Genomic DNA, 24,543 nt, shown 5'->3' on the forward strand with positions numbered 1-24,543 from the left:
GAAGATGCAACGTACTGGTTGTTGGGATCCGGGGCTTGATGCTTCCTTGAGTATAAAGAACCTGAGTGTGTTCCTTGCTGAGAACACCTCCAAATCAACAAGGTGTGCAGCAGGGCAGAGTACACAGATGGCCAATTATTCTTGCTGAGATTAACACCTCTGAATCAACCTGCTGTACAGTAGGAAAAAATACACAGATCGCCAATTATTCTAGAGTGGAGTCAATATTTCAATCCCATTTGGATTTGGAACACTATCCAAATAATTAGTGGAGTGTTTCTTGGTCTCTACATCCCTCTTGGAGAGTGAGGGATAGCAAAACAAGCCTCTGTCAAAGTTCAAGGTGGTACAAACCTCTGCATGGGTGGGTTTGGCTGGCAGAAACCTCAGTGCAGCCCATTGCCTCTCCAGTAGCTGCAGTTCCAGAAGCAGAGGATATGAGACACACCTGTGGGAGATGCTGTGATGCAGAAATGTCTAGCAGGGAGGGGGCAAATAAGAGTTAGGTTTCTTCTTTTTTAGCTAAGGGAGAGGGAAATACTTTTACAAGGTTATGCCACATTCTCCAGTTTTTGAGTTTCAAAAATCGTTGCTCTCTTGGAAGAAAACTCCAGGTAGCTCCACCAAGAGCTGGGAAACTAGGAGGCCAAAGCAAAATTTTAACTATGTAGAAGTGTAATTCTTCATGAAGAATTACTATCAGGATGTGTTTTCCTCCTTTATCTTGGTGGGGCAGCTTCCTTGAGTGCAGATGGTGTTACTGCTGAACTGCCTTCTCAGATGTTCCTTTGCATTATCATAATCTTGAGGGAAAAAAAAGAAAAAATGAAGAAGAAGAGGCAAAAAATGCCAGATAACCCAGCCACAGTTAATGCACTGCCATGGAATTTATGTCAACAAACGGAGTGATTCTGAGGTTACGTTGTAGTGTGTTGTGGAGATATTTAAAACCTCGTCGGTGGCAATGCTAGGAGAAATAAAGGGTTTAGAAAACAGAATATAGCTTCATTTGGCACAGGGTAGGTGCAAGCCATATGGAGCCCAGATGTTCCCAGTGCCTTCTGTAAAGGTAACAAATCCAGAGTCACTGAAGGAGGAATTTCAGACTAAACAAATGAGAAAAATATGTGGCCGAACACAACAGAGCTTTTCAGCACAGCAGTCTCTCCTGCCTCTCTGGCTTTCTCACCATTGCCCCATTTTGGTGCCTTCTGTGGGAATTTTTTAAATTAAAGTAGTGAAAACCACATCTTGATAGGCAGAATAGTGTCTCAGCATCTGTATGCAGTCTAAAGTTGGCAAACAAGGTGAGGTGCTCCATTTTGAGCTATAATAAATAGAAAAACATTTTATAGGTGGAAATAAATAGAAAATTTAAAACTTTTTTTTTTTAAATACACAATTTTCTCTCTCCTTTCTTTCAGTGTAGGCCTCAGTATTTTCTTTGTAAATCCTCTGTGCTGAACTGTAACTTTTTATCAATAATACATAATTTGCATTTGTACCACATTACCTCATTTGCATTTTACTTGTCAAGCAACTTGAATACAAAGAGGTAGAGGCCCCAGCTCTGCAAACATCTATATGTATGAGTAACAGTTCAATTAAGCAAAGATATACATATGCATGTGTTTGCAGGGCGGAGGCCTGCATGTTCCTCCTGAGGTAATTTTGGAAGTTTAGAGTTTATTCAAACTGAGAAAGGACTACTTGTCTTGTGATAGCCAGAATACTCTGAAAGCCATTCTTCATTAAATGAGTGAATCTGCCTTGTGTTTACATGGAAAACAGGTTTCCTGGTATTTTAAGTTGCTTTTGTATACAAGAAGAAGAAACAAAGGATGATGGAAATACGTGTGACAGGTAGTAAGCACTTAAACATTCAGGACCAATATTCCTCAAAACCATGCACCACTTTTGCCTGGTCTTGCACTGGATGCGTTTTTATGCTAAAATCACCAGGTCCTTAAACTTTGTGTTACCTGTGGCTGGGAAATCTGTGCCAGCAGAAGCCCCATGCATAAGTGCAGATGTAAAGGCAAATTGTGTCTGTTGTCAGGGTAATTATTTTGCTTAAAGGAAAAGAGAGGCTGAATTATAAATTTGTTCTTTAGTTGATTGAGATTGTCTCATTGTCTGAGTGTTAGGCAAAGCCCACTTCTGTAAGCTGGTTTTCTAGCTGTGTACTAGGAAGATGTTCCCATTGCATACCTGCTCTAGGAGTGTGTCTGGTCTGGGATTGTGCCTTGTAGCACACCTCGCCCTTCCCTGGCCTTCATCTGAGGGATGGATAAACTTAATTTGCAGAAAAAAGGGTGAGGTCTCCTGGAGTGGGCTCCTTGTAAAAGAAGTAGCCCCAAGTTTGAAGCCAGCAGCCTCCATCTGCTCAGAGTTTGTGTGAGAGTAAGTACAACTGCAGTATCTTCTTACCAGGTTCACCTTGTCCAAATGAAGCGAGAAAATTGGTTTTCTTGAGGCATGCTCCCAGCATTTACCCTCATTAAGACTTCCCACTAATGTGAGTCCTCAGTAGTGTTTTGCCTTTGCAGATTCCAAAGCTAATGGGTGAAGGCTGCGGCTAATGAACAGCCTCCTCAGTCTCCTGTGAGCTGAGAAAAACACCGCTCAACTTGAAGGATTTGGCCTGACTCTCCAGAGCTGCTGGATAGCTCTTGATTTGGATGTTCGTGAAGTGCAGGTACTGTGGGCCAGCTGCACCCCTGGTGTAACACCGTGGGCAGTCAGGAGGAGATGGCCTCAGACCCGTGAGTGCGGGCAGTCATAGCCAATGTAGTGGCTACCTACCAAGAGGGTCGAGCTGTCAACAGAGCACCTTTCCCTGTGCCAGCTGCCCTGGTGCTTTCACAGCACCTTGCCAAAAACGACAGCCCCCTGCAGAGCTACCAGTCGCCCAGCTTGTCTGCCCGCTCTGGTTGCAGAGCCTGGCCATTTGCACGGCTGGCCAACTCCGTCTCCAGCCGGGAAGCTGCCATGAGCAGATGGAGACAGGCTGGCATGGTCGTGTTGTTGGGGTACAGCTGGATCCAGGAGAGGGTGCGCATCTTGCTGCTCTCATTGCTCCCTCGACTGGAGGGAGGGGTAGAAACTGTCTGGGGTGTTCGCTCTTACACACTTTTGAAGGTGCAAAAAGACCAGTGATACGGGTAATTGTCTCCAAGTCTGAGGCACTTGTGTTCCTTTTTCTGCCCTCTGAATGAAATAAAAAAAAAGCAAAAGAAAGTAAAGTGGCATAAAAAATGAGGGTCAAAGTGCGTCTTCTAGAAAATGAAGAGTTTTCAAAGAGGTGCTTTCTGAGGTTTAAAACATTCTGATTTTTCATGTGTGCATGCTGCTTTATTAAGATGCTTTGAATCTCAAGCTGGAATTTTAAGTTATGCCTCCTTGTCTATTTAAGCAAGGTGTTGTTTTGTTCCTGCTTTCAAAGCTGTTGGTGTCAGGTTTGGCTTTTTTGATGTCCTGATCCACATGTGCTGTCATTGCAGCAGCATTTGGCTGCTGTTCCAACCAGAAAACTGCATGCAATTTTTACTCCAGACCTTAAATCAACAGCTTTTTTGACAGTTAGGCTGTTGTTTACTACATGCATGCTCTGAAAACATCCGTAAGGGTCTGTCATGATGTAAGCAGTCTTGAATCTACCTTGTTTTGGTCTGGAAACATCTACCATCTTAAGTTGTGAAGCCTTAAATTTTCACTTGGTCTGTTTTTTGGTATTAGCTGAGAGTGCCTGAGCTTGCAGCTACACATGGAAATATGAGGAAGATGATCAGAAAGAAGGGCAGTTTAATATCGGTTTCCTTTAGGACTACAAGTGGAGCCCTGTTTTCTGTTAGTGGCATTCAGGGAAAGAAATGCCATTAGGACATCTTGTTTCTTGTCTTGCACCTTCTCAGATTTTCTTGTTTTGTTCATCAGTTGTTTTAACTGAGGTGAAGTTTACACTACTGATCATGTGGGAAGGTCAGAGAGGATCATTAAATGACTAAAGAATTGCTGTTAAGGACACAAATGCCAGTCTAGATTCAGTCACCCCTGCTTCTGACCTCGAGTAAACATGAGATTTGAGAGGTATAGACCTGCAGGTTATTCTTTAGGTGTTAAAAAAAATTACTGCAGGAATGTCATAATGCTCACCACCCTATGGTGTTGGTGAACCTCGCCCTTTAAGCGTGTGCTCTTCGTGCTTTGTAAAGGTCCTTTTAAATAAATTGTAATAGTGCAAACATTTTTACCTGGTATTAGGAGGCGTCAGCAAGCTCCTCCAGAGGATTTTAGCTGTAGAGCTGGGGCAGGTGATTCAAGAAAGCAAATTCATAGTTGCCAGGAAGTACTAATGATGGTGATAGTGAAAGACAGCACTTTCCCATGGAGATTTAATGATGGAGAGGAAAAACTGAAGGCTCCCAACCTTCTGGCTGTTAGGGTCCTTAGAGACGCCAGGCAAATCTTTGCTCAGTGCAGCAAAGAAAAAGCTCTTGGACATCAACCGTCCCCGAGTTCTCTGGGGTTTTGTGCTGCCTGTTAAGAGAACCTGCATGATGACCCAGATGGGCTATTTAATGAGGTGTTCCTCTAATGAGGGGTTATCATTTTAAAGTGAAGCGAATAAAGAGTGAGATGTGGTTTCAGATTTTCTTGGGGTTTACTGAGTGTTTGACTGTCCTACTTAAGGTGAACAACGCTCTGGCACTGCAGAGCAGTATTTCACAAAAGCGCATTTGTCCTGTGTTTCCATATTCCCTGGAATATTACCTGTTACAGATGGAAAATCTGTGGGTTTTTTTTCCTCCCACGAGAAGGTACCACTCTGTAGATCTTCAGCCAGAGAAAAGGCAGCTAACTGTATGTTGGAAACATGTCGATGTGAAGCCATCCATCTCAGTGACATCAGGACAAGGGAACACAGCGGGTGTCTGGGTTTCTTTTTCTTTATTTGTTATTGTTTTTCTCTAGAATCAGGGACTAATCACTGTAATCTTCTGTTCTTTCTGCTTTGCTTCCAACTTTCCAGTAGTTTTTGCAGGTCTATGTCAGTTTTGTAAAAAAAATTAGCAGAAGAATAAACCCATGTGTGGTAGTGTGCATGCACAAGAGAACAAAATTACGACTGCAGTAGTCAATTTAATCTGGCAATTCCTCATTTTAGAATACTTCACTTTCTGACTTGGACTTTCTGATTTTAACATTCCTTTGGTGTGGTGTGGGCATACAGTTAACTAAGTTGTTCAAAAAAATTACTTTTTCTACTTGAGTCATGTGTGGAATATGTTGTAACTTGAATGAATTATCAACCCAAGATATTGATTTGGTCTCTATGTTTTTGTTACCTACATCTTCATGTACAATTATTTTCCTGCATGTGTGTGGGTTTTTTAGTGGATTTGTTAAAACGTGCAATTTTTGTCAGCTGTGTAATATCGGGTTGTGAAGTTTAATTTTAATCCAGGTCATGCTCACATTGGTCACTTAAATGCTAGTGGATTGATAGTAGATGCAGTATATTACAAGGTATAGATTGCCTTTGCCATTTAGGGGGATTTACATTGCATTAAATATTCACTTTTTTTTTTTAATTAGCATTCATAGTTTACAACCTTACAATAAAGACAGATACTATGTGTATATAACACATTTATAGAAACATAAAAATTGTAAGAACAGAAAGAAGCAATCCCTGCAAGTCACGTCTCGTTTCTGGTTGGTAAGCTCCTCATCTCTCAAGCAGTGACTTAGGTATCCCCCAGTTCTGCAGCTCTATAAAACCTTTAGCTGAGCAAAGATCAGTTATATGAGGGGACAGGTTTATTGCTATTCCCCCGTGTGCTTGCTCGCGGGCAGTTGTGCCGTGAATATCGTTTCCAAGCGTGCAAGACGGGGCTGTATTATTGCATGTGCGAAAGCACAGTGGCAGCCACAATTGCCAGGGACGAGGTGTAGCGCTGGCTGGAGCCGTGCTGGTGCTGCTGAGTCCTGCTGGCACGGTGTCCAGCGAGGAGTTACCACCTTGGGCTGGCAAAGCCTGACCGGCAAAGAGCCCAGAGTCTAGATGCCGCTAAACAAGCAAAATTACTTCTTTTCAGTGTTGTGTATTGCTGCAGCCAGGATCCAATGAGGCAGCTTTTTATCTGCCTGTGTTGCTGAAGACGAGGAGAAACTGCTCCAAAAAGCCACCTGTGCTTGCAGAACTTCCAGTGTCGTTTCCACTTTTTTCAGCCCCCCCCCGCCCCTTCTGCTCAAGTTGCATCCCTACCATGCTTGCCAGATGTTTCTACCCCCTTTTCTGCGTAACCTTACAGATAAGAGACAGCCTTGGAGTAAATCCCTGCGTTTTCTATCACTTTATTTTATGCTATACTCAGGATTTTCTAACATTTGTTTCTAACAGCATTTGTCTGTACCCTTCATGGATTTACAGCTTTCTTGCCTGTATATCAAGGCAGCAACAATATTTTGAATTGAAGACTTGTAGTCTTCAAGAGTTCAAGCTGTAGATAGTTTTTTTAATGGGTGAATCCTATTTAAGATGCTAGACACAAATACCCTCTTTTCAGTTGGTGAAATTATCCCAGTTAACTGTGAATCACGGTCAATTACTGTATAAACTACATCACTTCTTCTAAGATGGAAGTTGTGTTTTAATTTTGTTTTTTCCTCTGTAGCAGGCTGCTAACCCCATCTTCCTGAAGTGCTGGATCCAACTGTTGGCCTTTATCAGTCTTTTGTGTTGGGTGGGATAAACTTGGAAGATTTAACGACATCAGCAGTGGCTGGATTTTGAAACGGATTGTCGTTACACCATATATTGTTATGTTTATGTTTGTTTTCCCAGTGAAGTAGATCCAGTGCCCAGCTACAGAAGTGAGCGAGTTCTTGCTGATCTGATCCCAGCCTTTATGTTGAATCCTGTACTTAAATCTGCATTTACTTTTAAGTATTCAAGCTGCAGCTTGGTATAAAGGCTTGATGATGTAATTATTTTTGTTGGCAAGCCTAACACTTCAAGATGTTCCAGAGTGAATAGTGATGGAGTCTGTCAAGTGCTTTCTTGAAATCTCTGAAGTTTATGATGAGTGAATTTCTCCATTCGGTGCTTTCTTCAGTGATTAGTCTTACAGTGCAAATCTGGTCAACACATGAGCTTTCAGGTCAACTTACTTACCCTTTTCCTCTTTTAGATTTTCATGGATACTTTTCTTTCATGTTTTTTACTAAAATGAGTTCCTTGAGTTCACTAAACGTAAGTACTGAACTCAATGCAGAGTTTACATAAAATGACAGAGAAAAGCTTCTCTGAAAAAATTACCAGCAAACTGTGTTAAAGCTCGCCATGGGAAGTGTTGCCAGCCTCCATTCCATGTAATTGGGAGTGCCCATCGCTTGGGGCTGGGTAGGGCTGCCAGATGTTGTTTCCAGCAAAGACTGACAAACCCCATGATCAAGTTTAGGTTAAATTAGTTGTAAATGCTTGTCATCTGTGTGTGTTTTCAGCTGGGGTGGTTAAACAAAGGCTTTGCAGAGATAAGTGTGTTTTGCTGTAGAGCAAGAGGTCTTGTTTGGACGGGCTGTGGGCCTTCCGGACGGCTCCCTTGGTATCTGCTGCTTCCCGTTGGGATTTTGGAACTGAGAGATTAGCAAACTGCTGATGACATGAAGTTATACCCAGAAAAAGAAAAAGAGAGGGGACCAGATTTTCCTGAGTGTTTTGCTCAGTGGTAGTCTAAGTGACTCTATTGGCCTCATTTTTCACTGTAGTGATGGAGAGCTTGATCTGATACATTATTTTAAAGGTAGAATTTAAAAAGACAAAAAGCAGATGAGTTGGCAAATAAAAAAAACCCGCCATCTTTGATCTTTGTTGTGCTGATGATAAAATCGGTGTGAGTTTTGCGTTGTGTGAAACCTGTTTCCTGTGGGCTTCATCTGGTTAAGAATATTTTGCTAAATTGGTGGTCGGGTTAAAGTAATTTACCATCGTCCCTTGGCATTTTCATTAAACTTTCTCTTAAGAAAGAAGAGGAGGGTGGTGCTTTTACATCTTTGGAAAAAGCTGAAACCAAGGAAATGCTGTGACATCCTAGTCCAAATTTTCAAATTGCAATGCCATACATTAAATGTAAAATTACCATGTTTTACACAATCATTAGTTTCTATTAAGTTTCTTGCAGCATGTTTGCATTCAAAGCATGACCTTGATAGGGGTTACTTCATTCTGCAAAGCACTTGGTCTCACCAGTCCCACCAGCGATGAGGAGTGGTGGGACAGTGCTCCAGCCCTTGGCCTGCAGCCCCAGTGGCTTTGCCTCTTGGTCCCCAGACGTGCAGGAGTCTTTCTGTGTTTATAGCAGTAAAGCTCAAAGTGTTGGAGCAATTTAAGAAATAACAATAAGGTCACAAGGACAGCTTAAAGGAAAAAAAAAAGATCTCTTGTCCTGGGACCATTGCATGAATTATATTTGTATTATTGCATATTTTTTATAAACTCCGTCAATACTGATTCTTCTTCCTACACTGAATTATTTTCACTGTCTTCCCTTTCCCTGGCAAACACCATGAGCTTTTCTTTGGCATTCTTCTTAATCTTCCCCACCACCACACACCCCCTCCCCGCCCCCCAAAAGATGAAAGAAAGGCAGGGGGCTTTGATAGATTTATTGCCTGTAAATCTGTGAAGGGTGCTACTAAAAATCTCAGACTGAATGGCTAAGACGCTGGTGAGGATCCAGTTCAGAACCATGGCTGATGTGGTCAGTAAAGGTCTCTGCCTGTTTCATGGTTTTCCTAAAGCCCTGGCTCTCTGGATGCTGGGTTTTCTCGAACTTTTCCTCTGACAAGCAGGAAAATAGAATTTCTCTCTTTCTTGTTTGAAGAGATAAGTTTGACAATGTGACTAGAGCAGAGCGTGTGCTGAAAGCTGTGGAAATAAAAAGCAGCAAATGAAAGAACTCCAGTTTTACTTATAAAAATGTATTTATTTTTAAGCCAATTTTGGGATTTTTTGACATTTGGATTTCCTGATAATAAAATGTTTAGAAGTATCTTTGAGACTGTTAAACCGTTCTACTAAGCTACTTCATAATATCTCACTGCCCTTGAAATTTGCTCTGTATGATTTGAAATGTCTGTACTTTGGTTTTTTGGGTCGTATTTCTTTTATTTATACTCTTCCTTCCTCCCCCCACCCCCACCCCCCCCCCACCCCCCCTTCCTTTGAATCTCCCAGGTAGGCTGTGCAGTTTGGTGAGCTCTTTAGTGAATATAAAGCCTGTTTTCCTCCTTGCATTTTTCTCCTCCCCGCCCCACCCCACCCCACCCCCCCCCTTTTTTTTTTTTTCTGGACACGTTTTTAAGAATTGAAGTACTAGACATCTGGATTTATTAAAGTCCACAGTGTTGGGTGAGGGGAGTATTTTTTTTTTAAGAGTGCTTCATTTTCACCTCTGTATGGTGTTGTCTTTGAGATGCACCAGAGGAGCATCTCATGCACCCTTCTGCTGCCAAGGCCAAGTTGTCTGCCTGTGTTTAAATAAGCCACCATGAAGCCCCCATTTTCCATTTTCACCATTTCTTTTGAGAATTGGTTTGTTGATAAACCTGCTGTGGGGGGCTGTTTATGTAACAGTGCTTCTCAAGGTGCTTTCCAAACATCACCGAAATGAGCCTCCATGGCATCACCAGTTTTACAGAGGGATACATTGGGGCGTGTAGAGGTCTGTGGGCTTGTTGGAGGGCAAGCAGGCATCCGTGGCAGACTGCGATCGGAGGTGGGAGTCCTCACTCCCAGCTCATTTTGGAGTGTGCTACGGTGGGCTTGCACTTGCTGTAGAAGATACTTGGACCTGGACAAGGGGTATGTTCCTCGTGGGAGCAAAGCTCCTTTTCCCACTCTGCTGCTCCTGTGCAGCATGCTTCTCTGGGTATCTCTTATTCTTCATCATGATGGGTGTTTTGGTCTTTTAAGGCTGATTTGGGACCATCAGTGGTGTAAATACGGGGCAGTGCCCCCATTGTCAGTGTGTGTACACCAGGGTGAAGCCACCTTGCATGGCACCAAGCTAAAGCGTTTAATGAACCTTCATTGTATCTACGTGTTAAAATGTTCACTGGGTGTGTGCAATTCATGCTGGTCTTCGTGGTCGTGGCAGCGAGCATCATGTTTCTGGCTTTGCCCAGGGAGCATCTTGTACCTGGCTTTACCCTACTGCTGACTCTTTTGCTTATTACAGAGAAGGGGGTTTGGGCTGGCAGATTAAGACCCCCTGAGCTCTGGTTCTGTTGCAGGTACTGGTACCTCTGCTCCCATTCAAGGCAGCAAATTTGCTGTATTACACCTTAATGATGTAAACGAAGAGAGGCCTAACTGTACCTGCCAGAGTCACAGAGGCCTGGGGAAAATTAGTGCTCTAATATTAGTTAATTGCTTTGAAGATATATATTGAAAATAAAGGTCGAAGTATCTTGGTAAATATTGTTTCCTTTATTACAGCAATGTATCTCATTTTATGGGAGTCATCTGCAGTAGCGTTCAGTTTGTGGTGATGAAGCAACTCCAGCCATGTGCTTTACAAACTCCCGCTGGTGCAGGGCTGGTTTGCACTGATGGCTCTTCAAAGTCAGAGGATGCTCACCCGTACGCGCAGCTACGCGAGCAAAAATCTGAGCCCATTTGCCTGCCTGCTTGCAACCACAGCTGGCAAACCACAGCACCTACAGATGTCACGTACGTCCCTCAGTGGGATGAAGGAGGTCGCTCCGTTCTCACAGGCAGCGGCTGCTGCACAGCCCTCCTGATGCACCGAGGAGTGAGACCTTCTTGGTGGCAACAGTGGTTTCCCTGCTCTCGGGCTTACAGCGGTGCGGCTGTGCCATCAACCCCCATGCTGCTCCCTCACTGCCCTCGCAGATTCCCGGCTGTAGGCTACGGCATGTGGAGATTTGGTCGATGGCCAAAATAAACCAGCGGAGGGAATTAAATAAAGAGTGGGTGTTGGCATGTGCACAGACGGAACGGTGGGGAGCTGTCGCTGGAACAGGATTTCCGTGAGCTGCCAGCTCATTGGTGTTTGCCACCAGCCGAGCCCCGGCACAGCAGGCATTTTGCATGCCTACAGGAGTCACCTTCCACATCCAAACATCCCTGTTCCATTCAGCTTAGTGGCAGCTTTTCCGGCATGTCCTGTGGGCCTCTGGATTTGATATCCAAACAGGATATTAGCCAAGTAAGTAGTTATTATCAGCCAAGTACCTTGCTCTTGGGCTGAAAGGTGGTAGGGACACCCCTGTAGGAAGGACTGTAGGAAGTATGGTGGCTTAGGCATGTGCAGGAGCCTGTGACGGTGTGCTGCAGTAGCTGGGGCTTGCCAGGGCCAGAAGGCTTCATGATCAGTAGATGAACTGCCCTTATCCAGCTGAGAGGTAACAAAAATGTATTTGTTTCCACCTAGTCTAGGTTCATCTCTTGTCTTTAGACAAGACGTTGTTGTCTTGGTTGTTGTCCTGGACATTGTCTCCTGTGGATGAAGACCTGCATGCTTTAGCTGCCTCCAAGATGTGTCATCTTTCTCTGCATTAATATTATATATTTTGAATGTCTCTCCTTGCTTTGCTTCGGAGTCATTTCTTGGTCAGTCTGCTTCTGAAGCACCTAAATTAAGGTTTGCTGTACCGTTAAAATTAAGTGCAAACTTGCAAACTGGTGTTTTCTTCAACAGAGCTGTCTTCGTATGTTGCTGCCATGCACACCAGTCGGTTACTACTAACTCATAAAAAGTAAGAGAATGGTAGATCACATGAATGTTATTGTACACTCGGCTGTCCGTTCATTCCCCAAAAGTATGCAGAGTGGCTTCGTGTGAGGATTATTTTCCATCATTTGTGTTTTTTGTTGTTTTCCTTCTCCGTAGCTGCTTGCATTAATCTTTTATGTCCTGTTGATAAACCACAGTTCATGAGCTCCTTATCTTTCTTGTCTGCATCATATGAGTCTGTGCTGACTCTTGAGTTACGTGCCTAAGGACATTTTAATTATACTTCTACTTGCACATGAAAGCCATTGCTTCATCCTGCATATTTCCCATGATTCTGAAGTAATCCCAAAAATATTTAGAGTTGCGAGTACTGTGTCTAGCAGTCATATTTTGCTTCAGCCCCCACCATGATGTGCAGACCCCAGGATGTATTTTTTGCTGTATGAATGATTCAGACTGAATTTTTCAAAAGTATGTGAAGCTCAAGGCTTTGGATCCTGAGAAACCAGTTCAAGGCAGTCTGTGCCTGCATCTGCATTTTGTTTCCCTGTGTTCTGGGGAAAACCAGGCTAATGGACTTGCCCTTTCTGAATCAGATCCCTTCTGAAACATTTTTTTTTTCGCCTAGAAACTCCAGTGGGTGGACTTTGCAAGTGGCAGCCTTATGATCAGTCCATAACCAAAACTGAAGGACAGTTTCCAGTTCCTCTTTCCACTTCTATCTGAAGAAGAAAACCCTGTCTCAAAATTTCCCATGTTTCTGTTGTGATCAGGGCAAAGTCAGGGTTACTTGGGGATCCTTAAGTGTGAACTGGTAGAATTTTTTATGTTTATGGGGTTGAATGTAGGGTAAAACGTGAATTCCCAGTGTGTGTAATTATTTTGAGAACTGGTCTCAAAGGCTTTCAGGTTGTCACATTGTCATTGCTTTTGCCATGATTTTTATACTCATCCCCTTAAGTTGTTGTGAGTTGAAGACTTTTTTTTTTTTTGGTACTTTAGTGTCAACTGACAAAAAAAAAGTTCATTGTGAATTCAAAGTTTCAAGTAGCAGCTGTTTAAGCGGAGATCGGGAAAGAGCCCATGATCATATGATAAATCAGTACTGGTGATGTGTACATGCAGAATTGATTTCAGAAACTAAATAAAAATGTGTCGTATTCCTTAGCTATGTTAAATGGACAAAGAATACCACCTGAGTGCTGGACAAAGATGAAACTGTCTGAGGAAGGAACTTACAGATATATTAAATGAAAAAGCTTCAGTGCTTTGCTCTGCTCTGGAAATACCAAGGATAACAATTTCCACATGCAAAAAAAAAAAAAAAGAAACTCGACCCTTTTGTCAAAATTTCTCTTCATTAAATGTAGTCTTTCAGTTCTCATACTGAAGGCTGTGCCCACTGCAGCTGTGTTTATGGTGACCTGCATATTTTGGAATATTGCCGTTACCATACCACACCTTTCAACTGCAGGAGATAGGGAGAAGGGAGGTTGCTTCCACCTCTAAATTCATTGTTAGTCACCTAGAGACATGATTCACATGAGGAATTTGGGCCAGAAGAACGGTCTTTCTTCATTATGTAAGCCTCATGTCAGAAAAGATGACCCGAGTGTAACGTGTCTTTCAGGTGTTGTGTCTGTGTAACATATATGTAATGGTGCAAGAGAAAATGATATAGTTTCTCATTTAAATGGGCGGTTTGTCTCTGCCTGTGAATAGTCTGTAGTTAGACAGTATACTTTTGTCCCTGAGTGCACTAAAGCTGAGTGTAAAAGGCCACAGCCATGAGAGAAATTGCATCAATTTACTTAATACAGTATTTTCTTGCTGATGGGTTGGTGCTCTATGCGCAGTGTTCATCTATCAGATGCCTGTACAGGAGCATCCTCAGGACTTTGCTGTGGCTTACTCCTCACGTGAAAAGAGGTGCTTTTAGGAGAAGAGCCAGATGCTATTACCTGTTAACTCTTGAGGTGAGATGAATGCCTGCATAAACAGGGGACAGGCATCGTGACTCATGTTTTGTGTGTTGTCTGTTGGCTCCACCAAGCATCCACCAAGAGGGGTATATGTGCAGGTGGCCCTGCAGGCACTCCGTATAGCCAAGTCCAACGTGTGTTCAGACTCTTAGAGGCCAGTTAAGAATTACTTTCTTGATTACATATTCTTGATTACATATCTCTGGGCCAACAAGCTCAAAGTAAGTGACCGTTCTCCAGCAGAGGGTACTGTCTGGGAAATCTGCTGCGTGCAAATGCCTACTTTAATTTTACATTGTGTGTGTGTATATATATATAGAGAGATACGAACTCTATTTAAATTTCTTAATGAAGCTCATAAATCACTCTTGGTCTGCTGTAGCTGTCCCTGTGGCTAGGGTCAATGGTAGTGTGTTGTCTGCTCATGGCTGGAGGCCATGAATCCACAAATGTTTTAAATTGCAGAGTTCTGCCTTTTCACTGGAATACAACTAAAATAATTAATGACAAATTTATTTTATTTTTTAGTCTATTTTTGTTCATTTTCCTTATGATGTTCAGCTTAGACAATGAAAATGAGCTTGTAATTCCTGTAGGTCTTGCAGGGCTGTGCATTGCAATTAACATTTCATGGTGTACTTTTAAGGTACAAAATAATTCTTATTGAATCTGTGTCTTTTCCAAATATTATGAACATCATAATTCTCTCATAATTCCCTGTGGTTCATCTAATTGTTAATGTTAAGAAATCTAAAAGAGAGGGCATTTTGTTGTGCTTATCCACAAAGAATACGATTGGAATAACTACAGCTTTACTTAGTCTAGGAGCTGTAGCCAACCTCCAGCTAGGATTTCCAGGCTGAACCATGGGGTTGGTTTGTTGCAGTTACAAGATGATGTTTGCAGTAAAAGGACAGGGCATCTCTCCATGGTAGCCCCAGAGAAGATGCTGAGGAATGGGTCCCAGGGACGCTGAGAGCAGGTAGCTGTCATGAGCACAGCCAGTGAAAAATGAGGTGGGGGTCTGTACGCAAGCAGGATGAGGATGAGCATACGACGTTATGAACAGAGGTGGTTGGTTGGGGATGGTACCTGAGTGATGGAAATGGAGTTTATTTGACTGTTGGGAAAATGGAGTATGATGAAGGGTTTACTTTGTATTGGTTTATTATTGGGGGTTCTTTTCTATCTGGGATTTCAACTTGAATCAATTTCCAAGATTTAGATTTGATTTCTGTGTCCTTCATAGCATATATTGCTGCTTAGTCAGCTTATCAGTTACATAATGCGGACCAACTGAAGCTGTGTCTGAAAGTTTCCAAATACCATTTGGTTTCTTTCAGTCTGCTTAAAAGAGAAAAGGCTACATAAAATCAACAGATGAGAAGTAGCTGGTGAGGCAGTTAGCATGGCCTACTGTTACAGCTACCTGCTGGTCATCATTATACATCCTCAATTTCAGTTGCTTCTGATATGTTCCAACGGCAGTCCCTTTCCCCAAAATGACTAAAAATACTTCCTTTTATTTTTTTTTTTTTTTCCTATTGGAAAAATTTCAGCCGAGTTGGCTCAGCCCTTTCCAAGACAAAGGCTGTGGGGGGAAAACCTGTTCCACGGTTTGTTCCCTGCCTTAGTTTTGGCACTTAATTACTGGGGAAAGGCTGGTGGAGCTGTGTTTGGAGGTGAAGCAGCTCCACGGGGCAGCTGTGGCACCACTGGGGTTGCATCTGTCCCTGTGCAGGCAGCCATGGGAAGAGATGAACCCACGTGGAACAGCATCATGCTTTACTCAAAGCAGAGGATGGGCAAGATGCGGTCATGTCACAGTCATGCCAAAGACCACGCTGAACCAGAAAGATAAAATAGTGAGCATCGGTTTATTCATTAACTACTGTCTTCAATGCACTGGAGAAGGGTCTGACATAGACGTGATCATATTCCTTTCCTATAGGGTTTTTGCTGTTTGTTGATCTGTGTGTGAATGTCTGGGTGAAACGGTGGATGAGATTAATAATGCAGAGGTTCAAATTTGAAGATTATGCATAAATGAATGTTTGACCTTTAACTGCTCTGAGAATAAATGTGCAACCACTTCTGTCTGGAAAAAGTAATAGAAAGCCTCGTTTTCAAAAAATGAATTAGATATTTTAGGAATAAAACTGTATATCTTGATATAAAATTCAGAATATACAAGTGGCTGTTATGCAGGGATTAAAAAAAGTATTAAACCTCTGTAAAGTAATTTAAAGTCTTTTTCATTTAAACTGGTGGCCATGTAGTGAGCTCATGCACCTGAACATAATTAGGTTGTCTTATAGCTGAGTGAGAAAGAAGGTGCCCATCAGCTCTGTAAAACTTGAGTTATTTGAAATGGGTTCAGCCAGCCAATGTGTAGGGCAAGCGGTCATGAAAGTATGCTAGTAACATAGTCTAATGGCTCTTCCTGTAAATTTTTTTCATTGCCTGTAATGATTTTACCATATATATATGCATATAGGTTAACCTTTATGGGTCAGAGCTGATTTATTGTTGTAGGTGTCTGTATCAAAGATCTGGATGGTGAAATTATGTGCTATTAATAAGCCATTTCTATTTAGCAAGCCAAGTGGAATTTTTGAAGAATATAAAGGTTACTTTTAGAAAGGACTGTCTGGCTGGATCCAGGGTTTCCAGTCAGTGAAATTTTTAGGTGAATATTTAGCTTTAAATACATGGCAAAAAAAAAAGCATTGAAGCACATGGTGGAGGCAAAGGGTTACTCCTTTACTGAGGGTGGGAGCTGGATACCTTGGTCCCATGCAGGTCATAGCTGTTTGGTACCTGAGCTCAGGTGTTTGCAGGTGAGAACATCTTGCCTATTAGGGATATCCTAAATGATGCAGCAGACCTGACTGGCAGGGGGATGCAGGGGGCTGTAGGGCATGTCCTGCTCTGGGGCTGTGAGAGTTCAGGAGGCTGGCAATATTCCTGTGCTGTATACCTTCAAGAATAGGTATGTTTTTGTCCTGCTGTGATAATCTGTTGGCTCAGTGCTGTTCATAGCAGAGTGGGAGGGAGCATAGTAGATGCTCAGGTGATGGGATACTACCCTAAAGCCAGTAAATAGCAGCTCCTGTTTCTAAAACATCTTACCATTCTTGCATTAAGCATGGGCTTTCATGGTGGGGGTGGAGTCACTAATCTGATACTCATCTGTGCAAGCAGTTGAAAGGAAATTCTAATTACCTAACCTTTACTGTGGGCTCCACATGCTCCAGTTTACCCAAAACTCATCACTGGGGCGTAAAATCCTGACCCTTACAAAGTAAGTAAGAGTTTTGCCAGAGCCACCTGCATTTCCCCACTGAAGCCTGGCAACACGCAGCAGCAGTGCAATTCTGTTCACATCTGTAGGCTGAGGGGCTTCACTGCAGCTCCTATGTCATGTGTTTTCAAGTAAATGCCCTACTGACTGCAGACTTTACTACTTTTTTTTATTCTTTATTTATTCAGTTGCATACCCTACTGCCTTCCCAGAAACTTTAGGGCTGATGATTTAGTTGTTCAGAGTTAGAGGACAGTGAATGGTTTTAGCTGCTTTTTGGTATTACAGTAGCATTGCCTGGGCCAGAGCCCAAGGCTTTGGTGTTTGTGGAATGTAACTTTACAAAGCAAACAGCCAGCTCTATAGAAAGGGCTGTCGTTCTCCCACCAGTTACCCTACTCTTGTAAGGTCAGGTGTTTCTATCAGTTTGAATTGCAAACCATCCTTATTCCTGTACGTATGGTTTGCATAAGCTTTTGCATACGTAACTGGCTCCCAAGTAAAAGGTGCTTTGTCCTGCTCCCCTTGATCCTATTTCCAGCTGCTGCCACCATGCCCGCCTGTGAAATGTGAAGGGTGCAGTTGGTAACTGTGGTGGGAACGCCCTGTGTTCAGTCTCAGCACTGTGTGCTCTTCTATGTATTATTCATGGGGTTTTGTACAAGCTGATGGTGTTCCAAAGCAAAATTTTGGCAAACAATTCCTTCTCATGTAAAAAGCATACTAATCTTTGCAAATACTGAAGCAAATGGAGGAGATGTTTTTTAAGGTATTCAAAATACTCTTGCCAAGCATGCTGTGTAGTATTCAGTGCAACTGCTCAGAAATGTAAACTTATTGGTGTTTTTGAAATGATGTGTCCAACCCTTAAAGGCATCCAATGTATGGTGCATACGCCGAAGAAATGGTGGCGCACAGAGAAAGCAATGGAAAAAGTGGTCTTTCGGATCAAGCATTTTGTACCGCTTTACTATAGCTGTAGTACCTGTTACAGGAGCCTGTTTGGATAGTAGGTCTCATGAAAATGGGGAATTACATGCTTACATGGCGTTATTCATTTGCAATTGAAATACTCAGTCTCTCTTCTCCAGAAGTCCAAACCAGCAACATTCCAAGAAACGCACTGCTCATATACTATATGGTAGTGCTTAATTAGCTGCTGGTGTTTTGTTTATCAAATACTGGAGGAGACTGGACTAGGTTAGGAGAGATGCCATATCAGCACCATTGGGCTTTTGGGCTGTGCCTGCGTCATGGTTGCTGAAGGGGAAGAAGTCATCTGTCATGGCTGGGCATTTTGGGGGACTGACAGTAATGAATGAAGGAAATTACAGGCTCAGGGAAAGCATATTAAGCTATGAATCACAGAATCCTCTTGTTCTGCTGCTATCAGCTGACAGGTCTTTTTCTGTAAAATAAAACCCATTAATGTATTCCTCATCATTTTCAGTGACTCAAAGGCTTAGAACTTCTGCAAACTCTATAATAGGGGGTTGTGTGCTTGTTTTTAGCCAAACCCATTTTTGCATGAGTTAGTACTCCTGTGCTTGGTCAGAGTCCTTGTTTATCCCAGTGTGCATCCTTTCCACCTTGAGTATATGTCTGCCATCTTGAGTACTTGCCAGTAGCTGCAAGAAGCACCTTGTGGTTAGATGGGGTGTAGGCAGATCCATGTTTCTGCGAGCTTCCTCGCTATTCAGCACTGCCGACGCGTTCATTGAGCTCTTTTCTTCCATCAAATCCCCATGACCTCTCAACTTCTTGCTTGTATTGAGACACCAAGGGCTGCAAACATTATATTTATTTGCATGTTAGCAGAGAAGGAAGATGACTGGCATTTTATAGTTTTATTTTCTGTAACTGGATGCCTCCTGTCAAAGACTGTGGTAGAAAATCTTTTTCCTCCAGATGACTAGTTCCAGGGCAGCATAGTTTAGATCAGGGTAATCTTGAGCTGATGGGTACTCAATGTGAAATAAATGCACAGTGTCAGCTCTAGCATCTCTCTGCCAAAAAAATCCACAACTCTTCCTGAAACTTTTATGGTCACTGTGACAGTGGAATAGTGTGGCTGAGCACAGTGTGCTGTAGTGCAACTTTCCTGTAGCGAAGTTAACAAAATGCCCCTTCATGGTCAACGGGAAGAGCGGTGGTGAAAATCACAGGTAGGTGAAGGTGTGTGATGCGTGTCAGTGCCCTAAGGAGAGGAAGGGGGATACAGCTACTGCATCAGCCACAGCTCACCGTGCTGTCAGCACACATTGTTCTGTTCAGCTCATGGATGCACACCGGTAAGCAGCACCTGCTGCTGCTTGCCCAATGGCAGTACCGCAGAGACCACTTCAGGGAGCTGGGAGAGACCTTGGGATAAGCATGAGGAGATGGTTCTCCATTTCTTCTCTTGCTTGTGCACTGGCTTACTTCAGATTCACTGTTTTTGTAAATTTTTTTTTTGTGGTGGTTTTGAGAATTTTGAAGTTTTGCACTTGATTTTGGCAGAACCAAGATTTTGGTTTATATCCTGATAAAAATAAATGTAAAGCTGTAGCTGGTGATTTAGGAGCTTAGTTTCTATGTTTAGTGGGATCTAATCTTCTGATCCTTCTTTGTTTTGTAATACATAACCTGAACAATCAAATCCATCCTGTGTTCCACTTGGCTGTGCACCACTTAACTGCTTGGTGCTAGCAGAATATATCCTAATTCAATTGAATTGTTGTTACTTCTATGCCATTTAAGCTGCAGTGATTGCCAGTCATTATCATTAGGCTAAAACAATTGCCTTCAGAAGGATCCTAATAAGGAGGATGTCCCAATTAAGTAGAATGTGTTGTGCTAAGAAACTTCTTACAAGAAAAGATGTCACAGTCGTGTGGTGTAATATAATTCTATTAGCTCGTCTCCCTGTAACACCTGCTCTAATGGCTCACAGAGGTACTCTCTGCTTTAGATGATTTTGTGAGGCCCATGGTTCTTTCATTTTTAAGCATTATTCATTTGCTCTTCTACTGATTTTTCCAGGAGAGAAAGGGTGATCTCTTGTGGTTAAACTGCATAACTAGAGGCCTTATGCTCTTTTCCTGTTTTTTTTCTGACATTTCTTATTTCACCTTGAATTAGTTACTGAGCTCTCTAATGCTTTGCTTTCCCTTCATCTATAAATTGGACATGAATATTACCTTACCTGCTTAGTGCCAGTGTCTTGAGGCTAAGTGTAATGCTTACTAATGTCTTTGGGTAGTAGGTGTTAAAGATAGAGTAGTATCCCTTTAGTATCTTGCATCTATCTGATTCCTGTGCTTGTTTCATCCTTCCTCATTTGGGCTGCTCTGCCTGTTCTAAGACTGATTCTGGAAACTTTGTATCACCACCTAGGTTTCCCAAGCCTTTGCATTTTCTCCATGCAAAGCCACTCCCTGTTATTTAACTGGGCTGGAATGTGTGGAAAGAAGACACTTCGCACTCCTTGCCTTGAATGCTTTCCAGGTCTTCCGTTAACTGAAAGTTGTGGCTCATATGATTAGCTTTAAGGTTTTCCCTATAGTCTCATTTCTGTAAAAAGAAGTCAAGATGTTTTCCATCTGCCTAGCTGGTCAGGTTGACAGGCTGAGCGAAGGAGTCCTGGTGCAGGTTGCTTCAAAGAACAGAGACCATAGGGTTTCTTTCCAAGTTTAAGCTCCGACGTGGTGGTTTGTGTCGCTTTGCATTGACCAGCTCCTGTGCATCGATGTCGGGATGCTGAGCTCACGGTGCTGGTATTCCCACACCATGCTTCAAAATCTGGTGTGTGCCTGGATGGTGCATCATCCCCGCGTACTCACGGTTGCCACAGTTGCAAAACATGCTGTCAGGAGAGGTTTCCTACATGTCGTAATACCCACCATGTGGGGTTTGCACCTAGTGAAGTGTTTTGCTATTGCAAAGGCAGCTGGCAATACTTTTGTCCCTTTTATTTCTTTCTTGTAGGCCTTTATGTTGTAGATGTCAAGAATGCTCTCTGGTGCTGGGAAATATTTTGGTACATGAGCTTGTGGAAGGAAAGGGATTTTTTTTTTTTATTGGATGTTTTGTGAACTCTTGGAACTTCACATGCATCTTTATGAGAGCAGGAGGCTGGTCTCAAAGGCTTTCTAGTCCTATGTACCTGCATTAAAAAAAAAAACAAAAAACCAAACACCACCACCCCCAACCAAAAACAATTGAGTGGATTTCCTACTCCTAAACGTAGTCCTTCTAGATAAGGTCAGCATTTACTTGAGCAATGTAATGTGCAACACCGCCTTTTGGGGACTGTTCAGAATTAACTACCATTTTCAGGCTCATTTTGTACAGCAATTTGCCTGATATCTGTCCTGCACAGTTAATTTCCATAAACTCTTGGTAGGATCCAGCTATTCCTTGCAGTGGGAGTATAAGCTCTTTTCCAGATATGTACATTCGCTTAAGATGTAATAGATCAATAAAGAGGGAGGTCAAAGATGCTTTGAGTTATTTTCTCTTAAGTAGGAGCACTTAATTAAAGAAAAAACAAGAGAGCAGAAAAACTTTCATGCTTCTATTCAGACTCTAAATTAATATATAAAAAGAAATCTGGCACTCTTTCCAAAGGAACGAATGATGAAATGTGAAAAAAATATTTTATAGTCTTTACAGCACTTACATTTTCAGTCAAAACACATTTGTGTTGGGTTTCTGCTAGATGCTTCAGCACAGATTATTTGAATCACATTGTCCAGTGGGCATTCGTATTAATTTAATGTAATTGGAAATTTGTTTTGGTTTAGACCATGGGATTTGAATACTAAAGGAGAGTGAGGAGGCAAAGAATTTAAAACATGGATGACATTAGGTATTGCAGAGCCATGAACGTAGGCAGTGCAGGCTTCTCCTTGTGTGCCTTGGTCTGTCACTGTGATAGCTGAGGTATCATTTGGTCTTGGTGAATTTGCTGTATGATCAAGCTATAGCTTAATTAAATGTCTTCAATCTCCTTGAAATACAAATTAAAGTTTCACATATAGGAGGTCTGTGGTACCGAAACATGTTTACAGTGGGTGAGAAGAAGAAGGCTGGATCAGTAACTTCAGACCTGCAGTAACTGACACTGCAAGTTTAGGTTCTGTATCTCTCGTTCTCTTTCTCCTGAGATGGACTTACAGTTGAAAATGATGCTTTAGGTAGCAAAGCTGGTTTGGGACTAAACTGTGGGATGTTTGAGGATGCAACACAGCCTTGCCCCAAACTTTACTGCCCGCCCATTCCAAATAAACAGACTTGCCATTTTATTGCTTTCCTCATTGTGTAGTCATTAATGCCGGTATACAAAGACTGGTTGTCTTATTTTTAGCTGTTTTGGCCTTTCATCTGCCTTTGCACGATGCACATAGCTGTGTGGTGCCAAGAGCAATACATGGTCCATGGAAAGCCAGCAGCCTCCTATGCCTGAGAGAGAGTGAAGTCTGACTGCCGGCCCTGAAGTGTAGGCACCTTAGGTGCCCGCACTTCAGGAATCAAATGTTTTGCAACAGCTGGTATATAAATAAGTGCACTTATCTATCTAAACAGAGGAACACTGGAGGGGGCTTAGTTTTTTTTAATGATTGCTCTATATTTAGGTAAGATTTGGGCTACAACCCCCATATTTCTCATGCCCTGAAAGCTGAAGAAGTCACACAGCCACTGCTGGGTCTGGTGCTGGGAGTTGTTCTTGGCCATCAGGTCCTTCAGGCTGTTTTGCTGAGAAGGTACTGAGGATCAGGGACAAGCTCTGCCAGGGTTGCTGCGAGGCACCAAGTTTGGGATGTTTGCGTAATGCACGCACACTTCTTCTGTCGTGCTGCAAAGGACAGCATGGGCAGCTCAGTGGCAAGTGCTGAAATGAGTATGCAGGAACGTATGTGTATTTGTGCCGAAGTCTCCCATGCAATGGAGGGCAGCACATCAGCCAAGCCCAAGAGGTGGGAGCGTGCATGGGGAAACTGGAATAGAGTTACCAGGTACCCCTGGCTTTGGATGAGTTTGCATGAAGGTTTAAAATAACTGCTTCTTTTATAAGTTTGGGCATCTTCAGTCTTCACTTTGTCATTTTGTGCACTAGTACTTTGGTTTGGGATTTTTAAGTCCTTGGGGATCGAGCTACGGCTTGTGTTTCAGCTGAGCCCAGAGGGCAGGAAAAATGTGGAGTGTATTAATTGTACATTGGATTTTCCCTATGATGTTTTTTTTTTCTCTGGAGATTTGAGAGCTTGTCACTGTGATATTTTTTTTTCTTTTTTTTTTTTTTTCTTTTTTTCCTGGATATGTCTCCTTGCAGACAAGTCTTAGATCCCTGCCCCGAGAAGGGTGCAGACAACGAGAAACACCGGAAGAGGTGACAAAATCCAAATACACTTGAGCTCTTTGGTTGTCTGACCTTGCTCCAGTGATTTCGCAGTAGTCATAGTGCAGTGTATGGCTGTTGTGCATTGCTGGGTGGCACAGGGCAGCTAGAGGCCTAATGAGTGAGTCTGGCCCCGTATTCATCAGGTAACAACTGACAGCTTAATTTCCAATTGGAGGGAAGAAGAGGGATAAAATAACGCACAAAGAAGTGCACAGGGTGGAGTAACCGTGCAGAGAGGAAGGATGTTGAACAGCACCAGTCAAGAGAAAAGATAGATACCGTTCATTTCTGAAGATACTGCACAGAAATCTTTGGTGTGGAATGGCAGCATCAGCAGTGACAGCAGAAGAGCATGGGGAGGGAAGTCCCGCTTTTCAGGCCATTGGAAACTTGAGGTCAATGTTTGTCAAGTTCAACACAGTACGGCTGAAGACGTGACTGAAAAAGCAAGTGGATAGTAGCTGTTGGCAGAGAATTAAAATTAGGAAGTTGAACTGTAGCCAAATCAGTGAAAGCTGGTGGTAGCTATTTAAATGTTTCTATTTATAAAAAGGATATTTATAATCACAGTGTTTTTACCTTTTTTCCCCCCTCCTCCTCTGATTTGGCATGCTGTCATTGCCAGGGAGTAATTTCCTGCCATAGCCTTCCATGAGTGAATTTGGGCTTTACATCAAACACTGATAAAAGAGAGTGGGTTTTTCTTCTAAAAAACATTTTATTCACTTTTACTTAATCATTTTTGGTGAAAACAGTTGAAGCTAGAAAATTGGCAGAGTTGCATGCCTGAGCCCAAAAATTCCCTTTTTCCATGCTGGCAAAACCCAGATCTAATCCAGCAAAATTATCTTCCATCATCCCACTGGTCACCTGCTGTGGTCAATTATAGTTTTGAAGCTGGCATATAAGTATCAGATTTTGGCTATTGCATGTCTTTACTAATCTCTAACCCAAGTAAAACCCTTTGGTGTGACATATCCTATAATTTGTTAAGTTTTCTAACAATGGTGCATTTTGCATTTCATTTGCGCTTTTCATCCAAGAACCTAAGAATACGCTGCCCTTGCTAAAGAACAGAGTAATGAATCATCAGGGCTGTTTGTAAGGAAA

At 42.5% G+C, this 24,543-nt stretch overlaps 1 protein-coding gene across 3 annotated transcripts in view; it reads left to right on the forward strand.

Annotated features, from left to right (window-relative positions):
- Positions 1-24,543, forward strand: part of ABTB3 (ankyrin repeat and BTB domain containing 3) — a 187,641-nt gene that overhangs the window by 77,318 nt on the left and 85,780 nt on the right. The window lies entirely within an intron of this gene.

Source organism: Falco cherrug, chromosome 5 (genome assembly GCF_023634085.1).
Source record: "Falco cherrug isolate bFalChe1 chromosome 5, bFalChe1.pri, whole genome shotgun sequence".
Taxonomy (NCBI): Eukaryota; Metazoa; Chordata; class Aves; order Falconiformes; family Falconidae; genus Falco; species Falco cherrug.